The following is a 26,016-nucleotide window of genomic DNA, read 5'->3' as shown; positions in this document are numbered from 1 at the left end:
CACAAACTCAGAGACAAAATTATGAAGCATTTTAAGATGGTAACCACAGAGCATGAGGCCAGAGAGCACTGGCCTTCAATAACTGTTACCACTCCTCCATTCACACTCTATGTTCTAGCAACACAACTCCCTCCTGTTGGCTTTTGTAATGACTACCCTTGATCGGGATTACTTTGGTTCACTTACTCCTCTATAAACTTGAAGTTTAAGCTTGGGTGTTATTTCTTTTGTGATGCCATCTACCTCTGGAGGTAGTTAGGAGGTACCTCACTGTGTTTTCGTAACACTCACTTGTTTCCTCTATCATAACACCAGTCACTGGAATGTAATTGTCTGTTTACTGGTTTGCTTCTCCTCCTTCACTGTAAACCTCTGTAATGAGAGGTGGATAAATATTTGTTGAATTAATAGCTCTGTTGAAGGGTCATTTTTCAGACAGTTAAAATTGTAGCTAAGAGTTTATAGAACAATACTTAACATTTAATCAAGCGCTTATTTTGTTCGATGCAGCAAACATTATATTCTACACAGATAAAGCACTGGTAAATTTTAATAGCTTTGTCAGTTTTGGTCTATTGAGTTTTAAAATCCAAGTAGTATTACCCTAAGTAAAAATAACTTTCTATTGAACATACCCATACTCTGGATAGTGTATTTTTGGAATCTTTACACAATCAAGAAAATGTTTCATCACAAATGATAATTCGCTGAAGGGTAAAACTCTTGGGTTACAAATTTTGTTTCAAAACTTCATAGATTTTTGTTTCATTAGCTTCTGGCTTTTAATATTACAAAGTAGTCTGAATCTTAACCTGAATTTTGCTTGTTTGTATACAACCATTTTTTCCGGGTACTTATAGAATGTTTACCTGTTCTTGAAATGAAAAAAGTCTCAAATATCTGTTTACATGGGTTTTATATTCATCATCTCTTTTCTGAAAGAAGCAACTCCTTTCAGTCTTCATACTTAAAGTATTTTTTAAAGTTAGGACGGTGTTAATACTAATGAGCACTTTGATCACTAATTCTCTTCCAATTTTTGTAGTTCTTCTTTAGGATCATTTATAATTCTGTTTGCCACACCTATTATCTTCATTTTCATGGGTTTTATCCTATTCTCTTTTCCTCTGCATTCAGACCCATATGATTCAAATTTTCATAGTGCCTCTTATAGTTCTTATATTTTCTAATGTGAATCTTATTTCTAGTATTTTGTTTTCAGTCTAGATATAACCTTTCTTTATTTTAGGCATTTACTTTTTGTACCTTTTGGTTATAGTTTAACCTCAACCATTTTCCTTTGGATAGCATTCAACTTCACAGAGTTGCACACTGTTTAGCACAGTTTTTAAACATAAGCATGACTTAATCCCTCAACAAATGACAGTTATTATTAAAAGCAGTTCTCAGTAATTGATATCACAAAAGATCCTAGAGTTGCCTCCAGGCAAATACTATTCACTTTTGTAAAATTCAGGCCCCAAAGAGCTAGAAAAATGAAACTGCTCAAAATCACAAAGATAGTTAATACTAAATGAATATATTCAGCCCCAGGCTTCTTAAAGTCAGAGTTAAATATATCTCAACTGTTACATAACAAGTGTAGGATCCATGTTAAGAATGGAGATGAAGTATGTGATTTGACTCCTTGAACTTATTAATGGGATTTCATTCAGAGATGTCTAAAACAAAGCCATACAACTTCACACTGAGCAATTTCACAAGAAATATGTCAGAGTTTCGGTGTTCAAGCACTCATCTGAAATATCTAGACCTCCTACGTTTGTTGATTATTTTCTTAATAAAAATTTGGACAATCCAATAACTCAGTAGTATCCTTAAGCAGTAAGCATTGCGCAATGGGGACAAGACACGCCATTCTCACATTAGAAGGGGCTGTATTCTTTCCTTTCCATTATTATGAGACACAAAATGGGTGGAGAATCAATAAGGCAAAGATCATGGGTTAATTGCAGCATTTTCCCTTATATTCCTCTCCCTTGACTATGAACTTAATGCTGGAGAGGCCACGTTATATTGGGTTGATTCATGTAAAACTTCAAAACAAATAAATCCAAAACAATCTCTCATGCCTAGTGCTTCTCTCTAATTAACGTGTTGGAACTCATGTTGTTGTTCTGCAGCTACTCTGTGGGTCAGTTAAAGCATCTGGCCTCAGCATATCCAGAGCCCAAAACTGAGCAGTCGTTCCATTGAGCATTTGGGACTGCATGTTGGCAGGAAAAACTTCAAAAACTCTACATCACCATTATCGGAGTAAAAAACAGAATATTATCTTTTTTCATGGTTGAGAATCAGAATTCTTTACCTGATAACTGAAATGGACTAAATATTCTGGGGAAAATAAACAAAATATAAACATTTCCCAGAAAGCCAAAAGGGTCTTTTTATACATGGATGTTAATTAACCATGAAAGCTTTGAATACTAAATAAAGGACATTTTCTACATTATAAGAGGCTCTTTCTTAGATATTTCACATTTTTTTTAATCCAGTGCAATTGACAGTGACTTGGGCTCTCAAGCAACCCCTCTTTGGGCTCTCAGGTTTGCCTCATGACAGGAGAGGTTGGATACCAAACAAGACAAAATGATACGTATAAGACAAAATGATATCCATTAGTGAGTACAGACACAAAAGCTGTAGGCTCCTTAGGGCCAAGAGAAGACACATGGTCTGATATTCTGCTGGGAAATTATGAAATGCTGAAAATTAAGGGTGTCACAATGTTTACCCAAACTTTTCTATTACTTCCCTTACAGAGCATGTCTTTTTTCCAAGGGAGACCATTTCATGGATAATACTGATTGCAATACTGGGGGGAAAAAGCAAATGCCTCTGAACTCCAGGGATTTTATTAAGTTCTGTGTTACCTCTGCATCAAAATTGGCATCACATGATTCTTCAGGGACAGTAAAGACCAGCTATTCCCTTCCTGATGTCACCACTCAAGAGCAGGAAACAAAGTCAAAGACAGGATCCTCTTCTAGTGGTTTCAACATTATACACATGTATGTATATGCACATAAAATATTTTTAAATTGTGAGATATGCCATACATATAGAGTGCTGCATAAAGCCTGTATGTACAGTTCAAAGAATACATATAAAGTGAACACTCATGTAATCTCCACCCACATTAAGATATAGAACATTTCTAGCCCCCAGCTCCACTGTGTGCCCTTTTCTGACCACAATTCCATTCTTTCCCTTCAAGTAATCATTATTTTCATCTTACTGATTTCTTTAAATTTTACCACCTACACATGGATCTTTTAATAATATAATTTAGTTTTGACTTAGGTTTTGAACTTTTAACAAATAAAATCACAGTATATATTTTTCCATTCTTCTTTGAAACTTACTGCTAAATGTTTACCTGTAGATTTCTATTTTGGGATATAATGGAGTAACTGGTATTGGACTTGCTCTCCAATAGCAAACAACTAGAAAACTACACAAAATATATGAAACAACTGCTTTCAGGCATTCTACAACAGGCCATACAGGGCTGTAATCCTTGAGAGAAGGGGTACAAACCCAGTGAGCCCAGTAACTGGCTCAGATTTCTGCCCATGGAGGCTTTCTGGACTGTGAAAAGTAGGGAGTCCCCAAGCAAGCTAGTCTCCCTGATTAAAGAGACAGAAATCAGAGTTAAGCAAGACTAAGGCAGTAAAGGTTTGTAGTGCAGAAGACCAGATAGGAAAGTGCTCTGCAGAGAAAGAGTTCTAGAAATCTGCATAGCTCCTTTGAGTTTTTGGCTGAGTATTAAGCTGTGTTTGTGTAGTGTGAAACTCCATAAGGCCAGGCAAAATATAACTGCTAGACAGAGAATAACTACCTGAAAGCTGTAGGCTAAATAATTTCAGTAACTAACACTGGGTTAGGAGACAGGTTGAATTCTGACTAGCCAAAATGAAACAAACTTGTTAAACATGTAGGGTACATAATAGTAATACTGGAAGGGTCTTGCTTTAGTGGTAGAGCTAAACTAGCTTTAGAATAAAGGCTATCTAGATGCCCCTGCCCCTAACAAAGTTTAAAAGCAAGCTTCAAAAAGTTCAAGCTGATCTATAATTAACTTAATTGCCTATCAAAACAAACTTCAACACTCTTTAAAGGAAAACAATAAAATCCAGAGACTCAACAATATAGCAGTCATAATGTTAGGATCTCATAAAATATGACTACACATGTGTAAAAATAGGAAAATGTTTCCTATAGGCAGTAGAAATCTCAGTCAATAGAAACTGATTCAGAAATATTAGAGATAATGAAATTAACAGACAAGAACTTTCAAAAACCTATTTTACATGTGTCTAAGCATTTGAAGGAAAACTTGAACATGATGAAGAGATAAATGGAAGATGTTTCTTAAAAACACAATGGAATTTCTAAAGATAAAAAAATTGAAAGGAGAAATAGACATATCCACAATTATGGTTGACTATTTCAACAGTCCTCTCTCAGGAAGTAAGAAAATAAGGAAACACAAAAATTAGTAAGAAAATTGAACAACACTACTAATAAATTGGCCAAACTGAGATTTACACACTGATGTTAAAAAATACACTCTTTTCAAGAGCACGTGGAATATTCACCAATATAGACTAAACAGTAAAATATAAAACAAGTAGCAATAAATTTAATAATTGAAATAATATAGAATATGTTTTCTGACTATATGAATCTGTTCAGAAATCAATTAAAAATCAGGAAACCCTATAATATACTGAAATTAAGCAATGCACTTCAGAATAATCTATAGATCAAAAAAATCACAAAAGAATTAGAAAATATTTTTAATTAAATTGTAATGGAGAGGACTTCCCTGGTGGTGCAGTGGTTAAGAATCTGCCTGCCAGTGCAGGGGACATGGGTTCGAGCCCTGGTCTGGGAAGATCCCACATGCGGCAGAGTAACTAAGTCCCCATGCTGCAACTACTGAGCCTGCGCTCTAGAGACTGCGAGCCACAACTGCTGAGCCCACATGCCACAACTACTGAAGCCTGCGTGCCTAGAGCCCATGCTCCACTACAAGAGAAGCCACCTCAATGAGAAGCCTACGCACTGCAAGGAAGAGTAGTCCCTGCTCACCACAGCTAGAGGAAGCCTGCGCGCAGCAACAAAGACCCAACACAGCCCTAAATAAATAAATAAAACCAAAAAAAAAAAAATTTTTTTAAATTATAATGGGGAAACGATAGTTATCCAAATTCAGGGGGTGTGGCTAAAGTGGTATTTACAGTAAATTTTATAGATTTAAATACATAGATTAAAAAAGAAAAATAAGTAAAATCAGTTATCTGAGCTTTAAACTTAAAAAGCTGAAGAAAAAAATTAAATCCAAAGTGAGTAAAAAAAAAGAAAATATCAAAGAGTGGAAATTAAGGAAATTTTAAAATGAACAAATAAAAAAAAATAAATAAAACCAGAAGCTGAGTCTTTGAAAAATCAATAAGAGTTTTAAATCTTTGGCTAGAATGATAAAGTAAATAAGAAATAAACTCAAATTACCAATGTTAGGTATAAGAGAAGATTTTCACCACAGATTCTAGATATATTTAAAAGATAATAAGGGAATATAATAAACAACTTGGTGCCAATAAATTCAAGTTGACATGAACAAATTCCCTAAGACACTAATTTATAAACTGACAAAAGAATATAACATATAAAAAAATAGACTTAGATCTATTAAAAGAATAAAATTTGTAGGTAAAAATCTCCCCTCACAGAAAATTCCAGACTCTGATGGCTTTATAGACGATTCTACCAAAAATTTAATATAAAAAATACCAATTTTATACAAAGCCTTTGAGAATGTAAAGGAAGCTGAAATGTTTCCATATTCATTTTATGAAGCCAGCATTGTACTAAAATCAAATCCAGCAGAGACATAACAAAGAAAGAAAATTACAAAGACCCCTTATGAACATAATCATGAAAGTTCCTAACAAAATATTAGCAAACTGACTGCAACATTATATAAAAAGAGCAAACTGTAGTTTATCCCAGAAATGCAAGGATGGTTTGTTATCAAAAATCAATCAAAATAATGTACTATATTAGCAAAATAACCCAAGAGAATGTGGTCATTTTAATATATGCATTTTAATATAATCATTTTGTCAAATGATTTAATATAAAATCATTTGACAAAATTCAACATCCATTCATAATAAAAACTCTCAGCAAACTAGGAATAACAGCAAATTTTCTCAACATGCATCTAATATGCAACTGATGAAAGAATTAACAATTGTCTCAAGATTAGGAACAAGGCAAGGCTTGTCTATCTTCACCATCACTATTCAACACTATAGTAGAGGTCCTGACCAGCGCAATAAGGTGAGAAAAAAGATATTAAAATATAGATGGAAGGATAGATAATATATAGATCGATAGATAGATAGAAATAAATAGAAAATAGAGAAATAGATTGGAATTAAAGAAATAAAATGGCCTTTATTCATAGACATTATAATTATATATGTAGAACATCCTATGTATAAATATCCTATTACAATTGATATCTTAAATTAAGAAATAAATGGAATACCATAGTCATGTATTGGATGACTCAAAATTTTTAAACCTTCAGTTCTCCCTAAATTCAATACATAACCATCAAAATAGCATCAGGTTGTTTTGTAGAAACTGAAAGACAATTTTAAGATTTATATGGAAATGCAAAAGGCCCAGAATAGCCAAAACAATTTTTTTTTAAATGGACAAATTTAGAGACATTTTACTATTTTATTTAAAGATATACCATAATGTTATAATAATCAAGACAGTGTAGAAGCAACATAAGCATACATGTACATATTCAATAGATTTTTGACAATGGTCCTATAGTAATTCTAAGTTTAAAATGTAGTCTTTTTAACAAATGATACTAAAGCAATTGGATATCCATAGCCCAAAAATAATGAAACTCAACCCTACATCACAGCACATACTAAAGTTAACTTGAAATCTAGCATATATTTAAATGTAGGAGCTAAAACTGTAGAACTTCTAAAAGCAAAAATAGCAGAAAAATCTTTGTGACTTTGGAGTAGGCAAATATTTTTTAATGGGACACTAAGTGCACTGATTAGTAAAAAATGGATAAATTAAACTTTGCTACAATTTAAAAATCTGCTCATTGAAAACACCATTACAAAATGGAAAGATAAGCCATGGGTTGAAATAAATTCTTCACAATACATGTATTTTACAATGTGTAAAGAATTTCCAACTACATAATAGTACAAATAACCCAGTAAAAAGGGCAAAATATTTGAATAGACACTGCACCAAAGAAGACATACAAATAAAGAAAATGAAAAGAATATCCAATATTATTATTCACAAGGGATATGTGAATTAAACCACAATGAGTTACCTTTGTACAGCTACTGGAATGACTAAAATTATAAAGACTAGAAATACCAAAGTGTTAGTGAGGATGTGGAGAAATGTAAACTTCTATGCATGACTGTTGGGAATGTAAAGTGGTGTAACCACTCTGGAAAACAACTTAGTAGTTTCTGTGCAGTCAAAAATTTATTTATCATGTGATCCAGCAATTCTTCTCCTAGGCATTTACCCTAACAAATGAAAACATATGTTCATAAAAAGATGTGTATACCCCTAGCAGCTTTATTCATAATAGTGTGTAACTGGAAGAAACACAAATGTACGTCAACAAGTAAATCTGTAAGCAAATTGTGCAACTGCCATACAATGAAATTAATACTTTAATTGATAGTTAACATATTAATTTTTAATTGACACAAGTGGAACACAACGTGTACAAAGCTAAAAAACATTATACTGAGCAAAAGAAGCCAGACACAAAAGAGAACATACTGGATGATTTCATTTATATGAAATCTAGAAGAGGCAAATTTAATCTATGGCATAATAAAGCAGATCAGTGTTTACCTGGGGTCAGGGATAAGGGAGTAGGATTGAGGGCAAAGAGGAATAAGGGAACTTTTTGGGATGATGGACATGTGTATATATGGGGTGGTGTTTATATAGGCATTTAATTTTCAAAACTCATGGAGCTGTACACTTAATATAGATGTATTTGGTTTTATGAACTTTATACTTTAATAAAGTTAGGTAAAAATAAGTTTTTAAAATGTTCTAATCAATACATTTAAAAAATAAAAATCCAGAAGCATTTTTTAAGTTTTACTTAATCAGAGATGAATCTGCCCTAATATGCCCCTTCTTAAAAACAAGACAAAATTCCAAATTAACTCACATTTACCCAGTAAATATGCTCTTTGGCCAGATGTCTCAGTTTTCGGCATTTAGACTTTCCAGTCCCTATGTTGTTATTTTCTAACTTGCTTCTTTGTGTTAATGAAGCTATTTTAAGATAAGCCACTGGCCAACAGCTGTCTATTTCTTTCAGTATAGTGACAGGGGAAATAAACATTTCCAGTTCTTCCCCTACTAATGCCAGGCCACATTCAGTAAGCTCCTTGGTTACTGTCATAGGTAGCAGCCTGTCTTTTCCAATGTTAAGACTGCATTAATCCATCTGATAAAGGGCAATTTGAGGAAGGTGAGCACAGCTCAGGACTCTTTAATCTGTCAAGTCCTATTTTCTTTTACCCTTGAAATGTTCCAGAATCCTCCCTCCAATCTGTCATAGGCAAGTCTAACATCCCATCCTAGAGTTTACATTAACTTTTAATAGTATTATTGGCAGACATAAAGTCAATTTACAAAGAAGGTGGTCTTCTGTGAATTTTTGTATTGCTAGTATCTGAATTGTATTATAAATTTGCCTTTTCTGTCTTTGTTAATGGAAACTATTTTCACATATACACTATATTTCTAGGCTGTGGAGAGAAGAAAATAAAAATTTTTGGTAAGTAACTTAAATGATGTTTAAATGATTTCCTATTTGAAAATAACTTATAGGCTATTTAAAATAGGCCTTTCAGTTATTAGGCAGATAGCTTGCCAAGAATGTGGTAAATACTGCTATGAAATGGATGATTCCTCCTAATGCAATTGGAAATCATAATTTTCCACTCACGTACAATCTTCAAGCTATAAACTGCGTGCTTTAATATATGGATTAGAAATATCATTCTTTGAAGCCCTGTACTATAAAACCAAGAGAAATTTTGTACAACAAATGTAACTGTTTCAGTGAATTATAAAACTTTAAATCTTGTCTAGATATTTCCTGTTAGATAACTCTCTAGTGAGAATTTCATCCCACCATCCCCGGCAGATTCTCAAACTCTGTATAATAGATTTAGCTACTCAGATGAGGACATGTTACTGGAAATGGCAGTATTTTTAACTTGCGCTTAGAAGATATTTACTAGTACAGCTAGACATATGTTTCATTTTAGCAAATAATTATTTCTTTCTTCCTTTCTACCCACAACTTTCATCCTCTATACCATAAATAGTTATTAGAGATATGATTCTCATGGGTAACTCTTAATTACCCATGGAAATGAGAATACGTCTAAGAACATTTATATGTCAAAAGTACTAATTTTGAATAAGTCTTGGCCTATGTCAACAAATTGGAAAGCAGGTATGTTCAACATTTACCATGTATCCAACTGTCTGTTACTACTACATGGTAGAACACAAGGAAATATAGTCTCTGCCTTCAAATTTTGCTTCTCAGAAATAAAGAAAATATATACACATAAAGCAGAGAATAGTAAACTATAGCATAATATCAAGCACAAAAAGTAATAGTAGCTGTAAAGGTCATGTATCTGTCTGGCTGTGGAAGGAGGAAGACAGAAAGTATAAATATAATCAGAAGAGAAAATCTGACTATCTCTACTCACCAGACCTTATTGTTAGGGATTTTTATCTTATTTAATACTACCAGCAATATATGAAGTCAGTATTATGCCCACTAGCCAGATGGAGAAACTGAAGCTTAGAAAGATTAAGATGCTTACCCAAGGCATGTCTAGAATTTACAATGGTAGATTCAATCCAGTTCTAGATTTCAATGGATATTTATTGGTGCTGATGCTGTTAATACATTTAGCCAAATAAAAGGCTGATTCTGCTTCCTTGTGGGTTTTCTCACCTTTTTAGGAAAGAAATGCTAAATGACAGATATAATTAGCCAGAGAGACTTACAGAGTTATATATTAATGGGGTCCTTCTTATGCCCCCAAATTTAATAAAAGATGCAAGATACCATTAAGATGGAAAAGTCATAGGAAGAATAATAAGATCTCATTCTCATCATAAGATGTTTAACAGTCAACAAGTAGACTATGAAACAGATCCAGTGCCATAAAGACCATGAATTTATCCCATGAGTATAAACTGCTCAGGTTGGAGAATGCTCAGAAGTTTTAATCAAAAGTAGAATCCTTTAACTCTAAGGACAGGCATTGGGTTTCTGACCAGAATGTACTCTTTTTTTTTCTATTACCATAATCATAATTTTTCACATGGCATTCCTCTAAGAATGATAATCTATCTATAAAGTTGATGCCTACTTGTCAATGTAATTTATATAAGTGACTTTGGGCTACAAATAATTTTGCCTTTTGAAATTGCAGAGTATGTTTAATTCCTTTTTTTAAATATATTTCCATAAATATCAGTAAGTATATAAAATTTCAATCAACATTGATACTAATATATTTATTTCATTAAAAACTATGTTTCAGTGAGATATTAATGTTTCATATTTCATAAACAAAGAGATTTGACTATTATTACTATTAACTTAAGATTTTAGATCAGAAAGATTATTTGCATTTGAAGATATAAATTACTTTTTAAAAGATATACATGTGTCATTTGAAATACATATTTTATGCACTGTGTCACCCTCCTCACTCTCCTTCCTAAAAAATATAAAATATTTTATTTACTTAAAATAAAGGTCATAAAGAGAAGTCATTAAAAGTACAGACAATTGCTATCATCAGAAATAAAGTTTGTCTTCATTTCAGTCAGCTGGTTGGGAAAAAGGTGGTGGAAGTTAAATGAAATTTCTGAAATTAAGAATAATCAAAAGTATTTCCAATATTCTTTTCCAAATTTTACTCTTTGATAAAATTGTTCTTGGAGGGTAAACTCCAAAAGCAAGATTCTACATACAAACATATGTTACTCTTACTCAGCAAAAGACAGGGCTGAGGATAGAAGTCTACATGCAAAGCAAGATATTTCATGAGACCACAAACATTTGTAGATCAAGAATTCTCTCCCAAACTCTAAATGGACCATGTATAAGTTCTGACCTAAAATCAAAGCATTTGTAAAATGCTTATGAAAAATAAGAGAGGAAATAAATGTAACCAAGATTTTGATATTTAGTGAATTTCTTAAAATATTTCCAGATTCTTTTTTGTTCCACACAGTAATGATCTGAATGCCTACCATGAATATCCAAGAATATTGTTAGGATTTTTTCCAATGGTCATTTTTACCATAGCATAATAATTTTACTGAGTAGTTATGCTTTTGTTTCAATATGTAGCTTATTATGTACAATTTTCTAATCCCACATATTTGTGTACCAGAATAAAAATTCTGGAATTACTTCTATTAGCTGTAATCACTGTATAATAGCAACACATTTTAAAATGACAGATTTATTTGGTTTCTTTACTTGCTAATGGTCAGAAAATTTAGGATTGGCGCATGAGAATAAAATATCAATAGAGTTAAATAGTTAGCAATTAAATTCATATGTGATGCTCACATTTCATTGCCTGGGTCCCAGGCACAGAATTCCCCTTCAAGTGGGACTTGCTATAATTTGGAAGGAGTTCTAGTGCTCAATCAGTAGATCTTTGCCATCTCTGATAGCTTTACCCTCTCAACACAAAACATGTTGTGACCAAGTCTCACTTAGCGTAGGTCTTTGGGTGAATCGTTGTGTCCAACGAAAGTTGAAGACATGGGTCATGGAGTCGAAAGACCTTTTCCTAATCTGGAATTTACAGTATTCCAGCATCAGGGCATTACTGAGAGTTAAAGAGAAGTCTTGATTTGACAGGACACATGACCTAAGCTGAGAAAAATACTTAAGTTAATGAACTGAGATGGCTGGTTAATTATGCTATAAATAAATCAAGAAGTCCAGATGACATTACAACCACAGACATAATGCTCTTTTGGAGGAGTAATGCTCTTGTGGTTTGCAAAAAACATTCTGAGCCTCTGAGAGATTTCAAGGATAGAAATCCATCCCTAGTCATCCAGTGTTATTTATAAAGGGGGGTAGAGAGGATTGTTTTTGTTGTTCTTATGGTTAAAATGTTCAACATAAGACTGCAGTTTTAAAAAGCCACTTAAGGAATTAAAAAAAAAAAACTCTTATGAATAGCTGTGTTCCCCATGTCTGGAGGCTTTTTGAATATTATGGCATTGGGCTTACAAATTGTCAGGTTAGTTTTACTCTAATTTCATTCAGTGACTCCAAAATTTCGTCTCCTGTCACAAAAGGAGCATCTGCCCGCTGAAAATGATATGGAAGTTCACACTGGATAGCTACACTAAACTATATATTGAGAGCAAAGCAAATTGGGAAGAAAATTGTCTACTACCACCAGTGACCCTCCTTGTTTTTTTAACACATATTTCCCCCCCTCAAACTCTTGTGTTTTAATGCCAACTTTCTATATTTTCCTTTGTCCTGGAATGAGGTTATTCCTTAATGTCTTCATATTTTTGTACAGCTCAATTAACAGGATAAAGAAAAAATGTGTACTTATTTATTTGTATATACCCTACCCTTTTCCAGAAAGAATATCAAGCAACATTCATGAATTCATAAAATTATACAAGATTGCATAAACTAAATGGGAGTTAAGAAATGCGCTAGAAGAGACAAAAGGACAAGGCTAAAAATGTTTCCTTCCTTGTTATGATCAGGTTACAAACTTGGCTTTAAATCTACATTCAGTCAATATGAAGAGAGAAAAGTGATGAACAGATTCTCAGAATTCATAATATAAAAACAAACCACTTATGGCAAATAATAATAATAGCAAATATCTAATATAGTAATTTTAAATGCCAGGTGTTATTCTAAGCATTATGTGTATATCAACTCATTTAATCCTCATAATAACCTTATTAGGTAGGCATTACACTTATTCTCAATTTACAGATGAAGAAACTGAGGCAAAAGAGATTAAGCAACTTGCCCCAGGTCACATGGCGTGTAAGTAATTATGTTGGGATATTAATATATGCAGTCTGGTTTCAAAATCCCTGATCCTAATTGTTCTGCCACACTGCCTGCAGAAAAATACAAGTATTCTTATGGAAAAAAAATGTGTTCTGATCCTCATTATGACACTATGGGGTAATGTCTTTAAGAAAATTCTTATTGTAGAGTCCACAATAATTTGAAAGACATGTTCCCCAAATAGGCACACATACCACACCAAAAAGCTTATTAGAGAAATCACTTCTGTTGAAGACCAATTCTTGTCAGTGTAGGAAAGTGTTACTTTCAGCTGTGATGATCATGGAAGGCCACCTGGAAGTGGCGACATTTGCATCGACTCAAAAGGATAAAAATGTTTCTAGAGGTAGAAAATATAGGGAAGATGGGAATTATTTTTAGACAGTATTTTTTAAACAGACACTAACACTTGAATGCAATGGAGTCAAAACCATTAGGAACTGGGACTGTACAATAAATCAATCATGTTTCAGTTCACAAACTAGTCACAAATCACATATACATCCTGGGAAAGGTTTGATTGGCAGGATTTCCAGACATGCCTGTGGCCCTTATAAAAATATAGACTCCCAGCCTCTGCCACACCAACTGAGTCCAAATTCCTAGGTAAAATCTGTAGATTCAAATAATATTCCCAAGGAATTGGAGTCAGGTGTTTCAAATTGCAGTAAAATTCATCAGGTCCATGTCACTTGCCACAAAAACCTTAAGAATCAGCCTATGACTGTTAAGATGTTTTAAAACAGTGAATTATTTAATAAAAGAGTAACTCTTGCTTAGGTCACCTTTCATATGTCATATTCAGATCGGTGTGGCATTCCTGCTTGACTCTTCTTTCAATAAGGAAGCATTTCATCACTTTTTCAAAGCGCTAACTTGGAAAGAATATGTACAATTACACCAAAATGTGCCTACCTGTGTTCATTCTGGTTTGAAAACAAATGTGTTGATGTGTTGGGTTTTTAAAGAGGCATACTTTACAAGTTAATTAAAGTGAATGCCTATCTTCAAATAAATGTAATTGACATATATTTTGTATTAAATCTCAGATAAAGTAGTCTTATGAGTCTTTAGACTCATGAAATTGTCCAAACTGAGGACAGACTGTTTTATTGCTGGGAACTTGAAGAGCTAATGGTCTGTAAAACAGCAAACATAAGTTGGGTTTTATTTAATTTCTCCACCAAATGTGTCTACCTGTTGGATTTTCTCAAATAAATACTCTTAGCTGATTCTGGGTTAGGTGCAGCAAGACATTCCCGGACACTTGCATCTAGAGAACAAGTCTGCAAACCTGCTCTCACTTTTTCTTCCTGCCTTGAGCTATGGTGCATGTCTGAAACCAGGTAATGTTTTCCAGTTTATGTCTCCCAAAGTGCTTAAGAAGAAAAAAAATGACACACACACACAAAAGTCAGCAAGCTTTTTAACAGAGGAAGGACTTTGTGGGCTCATAAAAGCTCAGAATAAGATCTTCCTTTGGATTTTCAGATATTTTTGCCAGCCTCCCTTTGAGGAAGTACTGCCCACTAGCTGGCTGTCTTAGAATGGAAATCCTAAACAATACACTTGATTCAAAGTTGTTTTCCTCAGTCACAGGTTTAGATGCAAAAAAATAATTATGGATAATATGATAAATGGTTCAGAAACTCAGTTTTCATCAAAGAAAACTCTGAATACAAAATAAGGAACCAGATGGATGGATGAATACTGGATGGATAAAGAAAGAGGTAGACAGATACAAGCTCAGAACTAAATAAGAGACCCCCCCCTCTGTAATTCTACATCTAAAACCAAAAAGTAAATAATAATATACATTACTTTAATTTCAATATGTATACTCAAAATTTTTAAGACTTTAAAATTTATTACTCCCTTTCCCCAAATAGCTATTTATGTTTATCCTGTTTCTTTCTCTTTCCAACTGTTCTGCTCACTAATTACCCCTAAAAGAGTTTGTTAATCTACAGGAAAGTTGAGAACCAAGTGATCTGGATTTATTTCAATGACATTTCTTCCTAAATTTACATTTATTACTCCCTTTAAAAATGAAACACACCAAGCTAATATGTTGTGTCCATGCCTTTTTTAACCTTTGGAAAGTAAGCAGCACACTGCCAGGCATGTAGTCAATGTTTAAAATAAACTTGCTAAATTAAACTAACTATTGCCCACACTACACATAAATTTCAGCCATAAGAGGAACAATGCGTGAAAGCACGCTTTGTAATGACCCAGTTCAGCTGGACAGATGAAAGTCTGGGGCGTAGTGTTTCACTGGCTTGATCCATCTGCCATCAGTCACTTGTGGGAAGAGGCTTCTGTTTCTTGTCAGCCAGCAATAGGAAGCACAGCAGGATTTAGTAGCTGCTGAGGTACCAAAGGAAAGGGCACAGCGCACACCATTCATGTCAAGTCAGGGATGGAATCCCAGCTGCCTTATTCTCCCCATCTGGTAAGTAAACACTCTCCGTGCTGCTTTGCCTCAGATAATACCTCGCTTACTAAGTCAGGAAAAATACACTCATTTAGGAAGGAACTTAATAATCCCATTGATAAGAATAAAAATATATATGATTTATATTTTAACTCATAGAGGCTATCTAAAAATTGAGAACATCAACTATTTGGCTTGCTCAACTTTCTCTTTAGCCACCTCTGGTTAATTATCTGATACAGTCCGACAAAGTGGGTTTTAAAGTCGTATTATCAAGACACTATTTCAATCGTCAACTTCACATCCTGTACATAGACATAGCCAAAGTGCAAGATAAAAGGCAGTCCCCTCAGTTAAACTACAAATGTTTTTACTTCTTATCAAAGAGAAGGTGGAATACTCAGGATTTGCCATTTGATTCAGCACTGGGGCCTGCCAAAATGGGAAATATTTGTACATAGTCCATGGCCATCTAATTGGGAGGTGTGAGGCCATAGTAACAATGTTTCTTTCTTTTTTAAAAAACTTCAGAGCAGTCCCTTTGTTCAATAGGTCACAAACTCTTTTCTGATTTAAAGCGAAAAGAGAAAAACATAATTTGATGTGCAAACACTGAATGCTATGTACACTACTCTAAAAGTTTTTTAAAAACCGGTAATGTTCCAATAAATAGAATTCTGGCAGTGATATTTCATTAGTGAACAAAGCCAGTAGCCATACTAAGGTGGGGAGGAGGGCTCACCCCTCATTCAGTGCATCTGGAGGGAGGAGAGAGCTACTACTTAATGACTTTGGTGTGCACCAGAGATCTTCCAGGAGACAGCAAGTTTGATTTTCTTCCATGCCCCAGTTTTTGTTTTTGTTTTTTTTTAACATAGTAAAGCATGTTTAATTCAATTAAGGTGTAACAGAACAAAATTTAAGTACTATAAATTTAATCAAGGTATAACATAGTAAAGTATGTCAAGTATACCAATCATAGCATACAGTTTGATAATTTTAACATAAGTAATCACGTATCTAACTACTGCCCAGGAGGAGATATGGGACATCACAGAATTCCAGAAGTTTTCCTTATGCCCCCTCCCAATCTATACTCCCGGCACCCACTAGTGTGACTTCCATTTACAGATGGTATGAAATATTTAGACTTGAATATATTCTTCTCCAGAAAGTCTCTTGTCTTCTGCAGTTGCCTTGTTTTATAGCTAAAATCCCACACCTTGTGGGTTTTATGCATGCTCCAGTTTTTGAATATCAAGACCTTGCTTTTGAGGAAACAAGTGAGAAAAATAGGGAGATAGATACAAAATTATTTTATTATTGTTGTTGTTTATTTGGGTTTTTTTTTTTTTTTTTGCTTATTACATTCATTTGTAAAGTTTGGAATTGATGTTTGTTATTAGTCAGTGGAGTGAGGCACTAAAAAGTTCCCTTTACATGGGGTGATACAGGCTATTAGCTTTCTGAGACACTTGCTAACAAGACAATGTGTGTTTAGTTAAGAATAAAGAGAAAAGAAGGTATGATAGTGCTACCATAATCAGCTGATTCTCTTTAGTGATTGTCCGGTCTTCTCTGGGTAAATCATGACAAATTAGCAGGCAGCTGCCGGCAGAGAGTTACATGGGGCATATTTCCTAGACAGAAAGAATTATGGGAGGGACCTCATTAGGCTTCTATGCTTCAGCTTCCTTTCCTTTCCATCCCCGCCCCACAACTCTGCTTCCATGAGGATCTTACCTGGATCCATCCTTCCTGAAGTAGTTCTATACTGCTGGTGTGTACATCCCTAGGACTGAGGGGTGGCCCAGGGGTCACTATTGGGTGTCTGTGGAGCTTTGGCATGCAGCCAAGGTGACCACACACGTCCTTGAAAAGCCCCCCAGGGTGTGGAATCAGGCAGTGATGGGAGGAGAAGGAGGCAGACTGCAGACTGGGGGCCAGTTGTTCTCATGCTACCTGGGAGTGTGCTTGAGGGCAGGGAATTCTGGGAAGCAGGATACCTAAAGGACAGTCTGAAAGAGAGTTGTGTGCTTCAGTTGGACTTATCTCTTTGATTCCACGGACTCATTTGCTCCATGGAGAGGGATGCAGCCATAGGAGGAAAAAAATAGGACCCTCTAAAGCATGGGACCCACAGCAGAGGTCCCTGTTGCCCAGATCTAAAGTAGTGTGAAGCGTGATTCGCGTCACACCTAGGGCATTAAAAAAAAAAGGACCTCTCACCATTTTGTGCTATTCTGTTTTCAAGGTATTTACCACTAGTCGTGGAATTAGTTTATGCTATACTTTATCATATTTTATTCAGCCTAATCATTATCATCCAATGCTATTTTAAATTTTCTATTTATAACCAGAAGTCTACTTCTGGTTTCAAAGGTAATTATTTTACCTCTCCTATAAAAGAACTGTTGATAAAAGTTAGACCAAAAAAAGAAACCACTGAAACTGTCCAGTAACATTGTCAAATATAAAATAGTTAAATATAAAATAGTCAAATGTAAAAAAAAAGTCTAAACTTAACCTAAATGCAAAAGGAACTACAGTATTATATTATCTCCACTTCAGGCATTATGTATTCACTTGTTACAGTGCAACTGTGATGAAAGATGCTGAGGGCCTACACCCAGCTGCTGTGCCTGCACCTTGTCAGGGGTGTTATTGCAAAGCTTGGGTCTAGAAATAATAGTCTGACTCGAATGTTCTCACAGGGCTGTGTGGGTCAAACACATGAATAAACATCCACAACAAAAACAGAGTTCAAAATCAGTATAGAGCAAGAAATCCCTGATCAAATATATTTTTATAAGTACTTTAAATAAATGCTCAAAAGCAGTCAGAGGAGCTTTGTTCTCAGCTCAACACACAACAAATGAGTTAACCCAAAAGCACCTCTTAATACCTTGAAGTCTCCAATATTCAAAATTTCTTATTACACGCATTTTTTGGTAAGAAAAACATTTCCCATTTTACTATCAGAGTGGTAGCAGGCAGGTCCAGGAGCACTGGGTGTGCTCCGTGAAGCATATATGTGCTCATGTCTTTCCCTGGGACCCATCAAGGTGCTTAGTGACTGTCACTGTCACAGTAAGGCAGTGGCTTAGTGTGACCAACACAGGCATCCCCAGAAGCCGGGCAAGACTCTAACAGGTCCAGTAGTCTTGGAGAGAAGACAGTTTGGTGATTCCCCACTCAATGATGGCTCATTTCAGGTAACCTACAGTCAACCCCATGTGCTGAAAATTCATAACAGAGGTATGAATAAAACCAACCTGGTTTTATTACAGCAAGGTGCTTTTAACCTTTCTGCTCTTAACCTTGTTTCTAGCTTGGAGTGGTGAAGGTAACTATTTATAGCACTGGTTGGCATGTTAATTACAGTTTTTAAATGTTAAATTATTTTTTTTTAATTGCGTGTGGATTAAATGCTTGAAGATTGTGATTAGCAACTCCAATGAATTCTTTGGTTCCACTGAACAGTTGTAAAACCTAGGCTCTGGCCCATCCTCCACACTGTTACCAGGGTGACCATAAACCAGACACCCCTGCTTAAAAAGTTAGCTTGAAAATACAGTCCAAACTACTTAAAGGAAATTGGTTTTTAATACAGGCCTACTGTATCTAATTCTATATTTCTACTATTCTCTGCAATAAACTCTCTTCTCCCCTTAGCAGACCTCTCATAATGGACTCACCTTCCCCATTCTTTGCTTAGTACATTCTATGTTGATTATTCTCAGCAATGGTTGGATGAGAATAGGGTGGAACTCACGTTTAAGAGAATAGTATTGGTTTCTAACATGACTGAGGCAAAAGACATTCATGCTCTAAGAAAGAAGTTCTAGGTCAATACAAATGGAGACACCAATGCCTGGGATGATCTAATTTGGTCAGGTTAGAGAATACAGAAAGCTAAGACTCTGCATGATGGTAGAAGGCCTTGGAGGCTTGTATTTCTGGGGATAACTGAGGGAGAAAAGGGATGAAAGACATAATGCAGTTTATTCTGAAGGCAAGGTGGCTATTTGATTCTAATTATGCATTATTTATTGAATTTTGTTCCTCGCTGCAGTTAAAGTGGTGAGACTAGCAGTGTCGTTGGCTGGGGAAAGACGGAGAGGCTGGTAGTCTTACCCGGAGCATTCAGCTCCATAAGTGTTCCTTAAAAATGTTTTTTCCATCTGTTCCATGGCTATAAACTATTCTCAAACACTGGTAATCACCATCAACAGGATTTCAACACATTGAAATTGGTTTATTTTGATAATTCTATGAAACGTATGTAGATGTGTTGAGAAAAACATAACTATTACCGCTGAGTATGCATCTATAATTCAATTGACCACATCTTACTATTCTGCTCAAAAATTTAGTAGATCTTGTCATTTTCTTTCCTGCAGTGGGAAAAATTCATAAAACATGCCCTGTTCAATCAAGGAAATCTGTAGTGATTTGTGAGAATATGAGTCCTCTGAGAATCTGAAATCAGCTATAATATGATACATATCGTAATAGGGGCCATCTCATCTGATTATTGGGAGGATTACCTAAAATAATGCATATGTAGAGCACCTAGTGATGGTTCAATTTTTTAGAATTATGCTTATTTTTATTCTAGCAAGTTTATCAAAACTTGCTCCAGTTCTTGAATCCTGTTAACTTACATGGTATAAATTGATAAATACTCAAAACAAAATAAGTGTAATATTTAAGAGTTGACACATGAGTCCCTCTTAGGAAAGAAACTATTCTTGATAAACTCCTGGATTATAGAAAATAAGACCCAGGGGGCACATGTGGACCCCTTAACTTATTCATTCCTTCATTCACTCATGCATTCATTGAGTGCTTACTATCAGGCATTGAAGTTATAGCAACAAACAAAACAGATAAAGCCATTGATCTCATAAAGTTAATGTTCTAGTGGGGGAGACACACACAGAGACACACACATATGCTTAATTTCAGGGAGTGATAAGTGCCATGAAGCAAATAGGACAAAAAGACAGAGAATAGCTAGGTAGGTTAGGGGACTTAGGATGGATAGGATGGTCACAGAAGGCATCTTTGAAGAGGTGACATTTGAATCAAGACCCAAATGAGGTGATGCAGCAGATAACGAGAATTGGAAGCAGAGGGAAGAACAAGTGCAAGGGATCTGGTTTGGGAACAGATGCGGCAAGTTGGCAAGGCACCAGGAAGGCCAGGGTGTCCAGAACTTAGGGTGTAAAGAACTTTGGATTTTATTCTAATAGCAGCTCTTTTTCTCATAACCATATAGGAGTGACTCAGCTGTTCTAAATGAGATAATAAAAGGATTTATTTAAATCAATCCATGTACTATTAATTAATTTAACATACCTTCTTTAAATTGAATTTAGTTAAACAGTACTGAAGTATAAAAATGAAAGGTATAGTCATTCCCACTAACCCTGTACCTCTCCCTAAAAGGAAATGCTATTATAATTTTGGTGTATTCTTCCAGTTCAAAATATATTTATTTACTGCCAAAAGTAGAAACATGCCACTGACACCATTTTGCACCCTGATTTTTTTAACTTCATAATATCACTTGGAAACTCTTCCATTCAAGGATGTACATATTTTCATTATTTTTAAATGACTGCTCAGTGTCACACTGTATGGATCATCCTAATCGATTTAATTAGGTTCTTATATAAGAAACTTTGTTTCCAATTTTTGCTATTATAAACAATACTATTACTTAAATCTTGGGATGTATAGATAAATTCACAAATTTATTCCAGAGCACACTTCCAGAGGGGCTGAAGGACTGATGGAAATTTCCATCAAGAAAGATAACTGAAGGGATCAGAGTAGCCTTATACTAAATGTAGAGTCATTCTTCTTACAGCAGTGTAAATGCTTTGCCCTCTTAATCCCCTTGTCCCAATCTTCCAAAAAGTTCTCTACACTCACGAATGTTTCATTTGCATGGGCTACATTTTTGTTTTTTGGAAAAAAAAAATAGTTCAGAGTGTAAATCTGGAATGATATGGTGGATAAAAGAGACAGGAAACATAGAAACCTAGACACAGGCTGGAGGAAGAGTAACCATTAAGAACTCAAGCTACCTGGATTTCACTGACATTTGAAAAGTGTTTCCTCCTTCCACAAGGTGGGTATCAAGATTCAAGGCAATCTTATCTAGATCTCAAGGAAGACAAGGTGGCCCCAGCTGACATCTGGGTTACATATTTAATGCCCAAACATCCAAGGAGGGGGGAATCAGTCAAGCTAACTCTTTTGATTTCATGTAAACAAAATAACCAATTGATGGACTGATTGCTTCACTTGTTTTGGATTTCTATATACACAACCACATGCCAGTGATCAAAAATAAATCATCTTCAAATTCAGAACAATACACAGGACTGTGTTATATTGTTCATAGCAATCTATGTTATAAAGAAAAATGTATCTACTACAGTCATTCTTACTTCACATTTTTGTAAGGTACCAAAAAGAACATTAATTATAGGCAAATAATTGTCACTTACCCAGAATACAAATAGCCTCCTTCATAATTATGGCTTCTTTGCTTTTCTTCCTTCTCTCAGTAGTGTGGTACTTTATTATTCATTCTTATCTCCACAATAGGGTAAGCTGATAAAGAGGAATAGAAACCCACATCAATATTTCCAGCTGTCCAACTAAGTGTTTAAGAGGCATACCAATATTTTTATTAAATAAATTAAGGATTTCCATATTTTTACTCATGTTTTCATTTAATTTCTTAAAAACAAATAGTGTTTCAGCTATCAAAAATGAGCCAATTATTATCTATTCCCCTAAATAATTTAGGAAGACATTCAATAGCATCTACTTGTCTCTGCTTATAAAAATAATTACATATCCATTGCAGAAACTATAAATATACACAACAAAAACTGGCTGGTTTCCTCTGCTTATTTGTAGTGTCTGTATTTCTATACTATTTTGGAAAATTGAGTCAATAAATCGCATGGATGTTAAGCTAAAATGTGGATTATCAAAGTAAATTATAAAATTTACTCCTGTAAATATCCTTCAATAATTATTATAAATCTAGAATTATATAGCTATAATCCTATCCAAAATCAGAAAAGAGACTAATCTTCCTCTCAATTTTTTCTAATTCCTATGGTTTCAATGACCATCTATTCAAAACATGTATCTAATCTAGATTCCTCTTCTGAATTGCAAATCTTCATATCCAACTGCCTGCAAGAAATACCCATTTAGAGTTCCCAGGCATACCTCAAAGTCAACAAGTTCAAACCACCTTAAGAAAGCTTTTTTACCTGAAATCGATTTTTCCTTCAATGTTTCTCATCTTAGTTAAAGGCAGTACCATCTACACCTCAATGGATAAAGCAAAATATCTTCTCTCCTTTTCTTTTGTTCTCCGTATCCAATCATTAAGTCTTGTTTAATTTGCCTCCTAAATATTTCTTGGCTCATTTTACTTCTTGCCATCCTCACTGTTTCTAGCCTAACTAAAATCACTACTTCTTTCACCTGGGTGACGCAGTCCACATGAATGGGGCCCCTGGGGTTGTAGAGCAGGCAACATTTGGAGTCCTTCTAGCTTCACCTTTTATCATCTTCCTCTCAAACTCTACTCTGTAGCATATTAAACATCTTTTGTCTCCTTAAACATTTCATACTTTCTTACCTTGGAGCCTCCAGACAAGCTGTACTCTTTGCCTAGTGTATATAGCATAGTTATATAATATATGTAGCACATACGTGTATTATGTATATGTTTATATATGCTATATATATATATATATATATATATATATATATATATATATATACACACACACACATATATATTATTTGCTCTGAGATACTTTTTATCATCATCCCTGCGATCAACATGATGGCTGAGCTGGGTGTCCCACCAGTATAGTCCCAAAACATCTGTTACTTTCTAATCAGAGCACTTACTACTTTTATTATAATTACTCATTTGCCTGATTATGCCCTCTGGTGGCATCAAGGATGTGTATTTTTTTTATTACTGTGTTTTCAATATCCAGCACAACTACCAGAGTAGACACTGGAAATATTTCCTAAATGGAATAATTAATGAATCAATAAATATATGCTAATGTTTCAAGCAAAAATATGATAACACAAGGGTCATGACCTTATTCAAACCAAGAATTAAGATGAAGTAGGAGATATTTGTAGATAGAGTTAATGTCATTATTATTATTCCACCTGCAAGGTAAAATGTAGTGCTTATTCTTCATTTCCAAAAGCTGAGAATTATTAACACTGCCTCTGTAAGCAGAAATGCTCAAGGAAAGGCTGGGATCCATGGTGTGCCTTTTCCTAACTTCACCATTTTAGACATGACAGCTCAACTCTAGCTGAACACAGCCAGACAACTCCCGAGGATATAACTAAAACCTTAAGTTGCCAGCAAATTGTTTTCCAAAAGAATAATTATTAGGACAACAAAATCATGTAAATACAAAATGGAAAGCCAAGACAGGTCATCTAATCTCTCCTGTGAGAATTCTCTTAAATGTTGGCCTCAGTGCTCTTCAGGGTGAATTTTAAGTACAACCAGTGATGTAAATCCCACCTTTACCCTTGGGAGGCTGTTGTGCAAACCAAAAGTTTCCATTGCTTCTAGTTGGGTAAAATATTTTAAAATTTGCCTTTTCCTCAATGTGTGTATTTTACTCTAGCTCTCTTGTGCCTCTATCTTTTTAGGTTTTATAAATAAAAATAAGTGGTGATATAATCTTAGAGCAGTAGTTTTCATTCAATTAAGAGTTCAGTTACAAGCAGCAAAAGTACCCTTTTCATTTAAAGTAAACTTAATGGTGACAATAATTTTTTTCTATTCTAGATTTAATACACTTTTATTTCATTCTATTGATGTTTAAAAATTGGAAGGGGTAAAAATGTCAGAATTTATCACTTCAGTAGGTTAAATCTTAGTAAAATCTTCAGGTTCATTTGCTGTGATGCTAAAAATTTAATGGAATATTGTTTAATTAAATGAGCTGTCTGCTAGAGCTGGGAAATTTGGGGATTATATAGAATGTTATGAAACTTATTTTTGTTTATTTGTTTAACATTTTAATCTTATTTTTCCTTCAGAATCTTGCCATTATCGGTCTCAATACATTACCCTTTCACGTAATTAAAACTATCTTTGGTTCAATGGATAAGACAATACTGACTTTTTAAATGCAACATTTCCCAAACATTAGTCTTCTGTGTACCAATTACCTGAATTTTGGCATATTTTATACTACTGTACCATCTTTCACTGAATATTTTTCTTGAGATAACGTACTTGTTTGAATTCAAATATATTTTAAGTAATATTTGTCATTTAATCCCTTTTTCCCCTAATATAGGTAAATGCATACAATTTAAAACGTTATCGCATAACTTCTAAAATTATCTCGTAGCCCACAATTCGGAAAAGCTGTTCTGTCGTATTTCATTATAAATCTCGGGGAGAGGCCTCCGCTGCCTTGGAGGTGTTTCTCATGATCCGTTGCCACGAGACCACCATCTTCACGGATGTCAAGGAGCAGAGCAACGTGAATGAGCTCAAGCGGCCGCTGGAAGAGTAGCAGCTGTACAAGGACGACCAACTTCTGGACGACGGGAAGACATTGGGTGAGTGTAGCTTCACCAGCCAGGGAGCAAGGCCTCAGGCCGAAGCCCCTGTGGAGCTAGCCTTCCGGGCAGATGAAGCATTTGAAGCCCTGTGCATTGATCCCTTCTCCAGCCCACCTGAGCTGCCTGCTCTGTGTGATGAAGCCGCAGGACTCAGGAAGCAGCGCCAATGAACAAGCTGTGTAGTTGGAGAACCTTCCCCCACTCCTGTTCCCCCCATCTCCCTCTAATAAAAGCGATTTGGGTGTTAAAAAAAAAAATCTATACATAATTTCCTTCTTCTTTCATAGAAAGAATCTAACTTTCAGTGTTATCTTCTGATAGTCTCCTAGCAGTTTTAAAAATTTGTATTGTGAATTTTAAAAAAAGCTAAAAAAAAATCTGTATTGTGTATATTATGTTTTAAATTTGTTATGCTGTTCTCCTATTACTATAAAAATCCATTTAATTTAAACAAATATAGAGAAATCACAGGCATTATTTATAAAAATTAAAAGATTCGTTTTTTTCTTTGATACATTTCTAATAGAGGTGCTACTGAACTTACTTTACTAAGGGGGTAAGACATATAGTTAATAACACCTAAAATATTTAAAATATTCTGTTCTATTGACACTAGTTATTGCCTGAATATTATGCACTCCTACTTTTTTACATAACATTTTCAAAAGTCAACCTAAGTCAA

At 34.6% G+C, this 26,016-nt stretch overlaps 1 pseudogene; it reads left to right on the top strand.

Annotated features, from left to right (window-relative positions):
- The first annotated feature begins 6,258 nt into the window (after positions 1–6,258).
- On the top strand, positions 6,259–25,517 carry LOC118892472 (annotated as a pseudogene).
- The last annotated feature ends 499 nt before the right edge of the window (positions 25,518–26,016 follow it).

The sequence above is a fragment of the Balaenoptera musculus genome, chromosome 3, assembly GCF_009873245.2.
Source record: "Balaenoptera musculus isolate JJ_BM4_2016_0621 chromosome 3, mBalMus1.pri.v3, whole genome shotgun sequence".
NCBI lineage: Eukaryota > Metazoa > Chordata > Mammalia > Artiodactyla > Balaenopteridae > Balaenoptera > Balaenoptera musculus.
This window is presented reverse-complemented; position numbering and strand designations above follow the sequence as displayed.